General features: G+C 48.3%; 1 pseudogene; it reads left to right on the forward strand.

The window, feature by feature from the left end:
• Positions 1-887: 887 nt before the first annotated feature.
• Positions 888-2,430, forward strand: LOC124893983 (annotated as a pseudogene).
• Positions 2,431-2,436: the final 6 nt, after the last annotated feature.

The raw sequence follows: 2,436 nt of genomic DNA on the forward strand, positions 1-2,436 counted from the left end.
GCACTGACAGTAGCTACTTTGTTTACATTCTGGATACGTATGGCCATATTATAGGTATGTAGTTAGGACTTTGTGATGTAGACGCTCGCAGCCGCTTGTCAAAGGAGGGCGCTTCACTATGGCAGGTTCTACTATGGAAAGACCAAACAAAATCAAGTAGGTCATAGGGTGGAATAAAACGGGGTAAGGGGGGGGGGCGGCTCCTCTTACCGATCTTGTTGTAGTAGAAGAAGTGAGAGGGTCTTTAGACACTCGACTGAAAGAAACGAAGTAACTCGACCAATAGGGGATTGGCTGGGACGGGGAGCTTGGGCCCTCGAGAATCCGCGTATCGCCACGGGGGAGCATTCCTTGGAGAAACTCCATACCCTTCTTTCGGATCTCGAGTCAAGGGGAGTCAATTCCGAGTCCTTCTCTCAATTAAAAGGGAAGGTACCCCTGCGAAGGGGTTGGGACGAACACTCTACCACATAGTGGAGTGGATAGCTAAGACTAAAAAAATGGAGATCGTGTACAAGAACAATCCTAAATTTGATGTCGATTCATCCACACTTCTATTCCTTGTAGAGGAAGGCTAACTGCTTGCTGGCTGGGAGCTGCATGAGCGGTAACGTCCACGTATGGCTCTGTGAGAAGGGCGGTGGACAGAAATGGCCTTGTTGTACCCCACTCACGTCTTCAATGGGGTCTGCTCTTTCTTTTTTGGAAGAGTATGCCAATATGATCTTAATGAGGTGCGGGGCTTTGCATCTGACATTCATTGGGCTTCTCTCTTTGGGAGCCTGCGCCCTGGCCTTTTTGTGCAATAAACCCCTCCGGCCGAAGACTAGTGGTAGGTGGTTCTGCGGAGCTTTTGGAAAAGGGTAGCCTTGTGTGTAAGCACAGCAATGAACCGCGGCGAACCCTCAGACGACCTATCTAAGATTAGGGGGGAATCCTCAGTAGTGGTGACCCTTTCACTCTTCCACGAACTGATACATGTACCGAATGCTCATACGGGAAAGTTGACTCCTGAGTTTGGAACCTGGGGGGTTGCTCCGAGAAATCCTTTCTTTCTCGTCCACTCAGGGGGTGCGGACACATCTGCGCGGATTACAGGTGACAGTTACAAGAATGACGGGGAAGTTAACAGTACCCGACGACATTCAGGGATGGATGTAGACCCATCGGGCAGGGATAATCATTTCGATCCTGGTAGAAGTGGCGACCATTCTCAAGAACGAAAAAGAATGAGCTGAGGGAAGCCCTATGATTCACTGAAACGACGGCAGGAGTGCCCTTTTTCTATCAATAGAGGGAGCAAAAAACGGGCTTTGCTCCCCTTTACAATATAAACAAAGAAATAAGGGTCGAAGTTTAGACCGCTTACAGTAGTTCTACCTATAGAAAGGATCATGAAAGAGGCGATCAGAATGGTACTCGAATCCATTTACGATATCGAGTTTCCAGACGCATCGCACTTCCGCTCGGGTCGAGGCTTCCACTCTGTCCTAAGACGGATCAAAGATGAGTGGGGAACCTCTCGTAGGTTTTTGGAATTCAACATCAGGAAGTGTTTTCACACCATCGACCGACATCGACTCATCCCAATCTTTAAGGAAGAGATCGACGATCCCAAGTTCTTTTACCCCGTTCAGAAAGTCTTTTCCACCGGATGACTCGTAGGAGGTGAGAAGGGCCCTTACTCTGTCCCACATAGTGTATTACTATCGGCCCTACCAGGTAACACTACCTACACAAGCTCGATCAGGAGATAGAGAGGATCCGACAGAAGTACGAAATTTCGATTGTTCAGAGAATAAGATCGGTTCTATTAAGAACAGGTCGTATTGATGACCAAGAAAAGTCTTTCGAAGAAGCAAGCTTCAACGCTCCCCAAGACAACAGAGCCATCATTGTGGGGAGGTTAAAGAGTATCCAATGCAAAGCGGCCTTTTATTCCCTTGTTTCGTCGTGGCACCCACCCCCACAAACACCCCCGGCTCAGGGGGGACCAGAAAATGCCTTTCGTTTTCTACCCTTCGTCGGCCCTTGTCGCCTTCCTTAACAAGCCCTTGAGCCTCCTTTGCGCCTTCTTCTTCATAGAAGTCGCCGGGTTTCCCCGAAAGTCCGAATTCTATGGTAGAGAACGCTGTAATAATAATTGGGCCATGAGAGACTCTTTTTAAGTATTACAAAAGAAAGGGCCCATTGATAGAGCTGGGCGGGGAGGCGATTCTTGTTATCAGGTCAGAGAGAGGCCTGGCCCATAAGCTAGCCCCCTTGAAAACCTATTACTTAATAAGGATTTATTACGCGCGATATGCCGACGACTTACTACTGGGAATCATGGGTTCCGTCGAGCTTCTCATAGAAATACAAAAACATATTGCCCACTTCCTACAATCTGGCTTGAACCTTTGGGTAGACTCTGCAGGATCAACAACCATAGCTGCA

The sequence above is a fragment of the Capsicum annuum genome, unplaced genomic scaffold (genome assembly GCF_002878395.1).
Source record: "Capsicum annuum cultivar UCD-10X-F1 unplaced genomic scaffold, UCD10Xv1.1 ctg68057, whole genome shotgun sequence".
In the NCBI taxonomy this organism is placed as follows: Eukaryota; Viridiplantae; Streptophyta; class Magnoliopsida; order Solanales; family Solanaceae; genus Capsicum; species Capsicum annuum.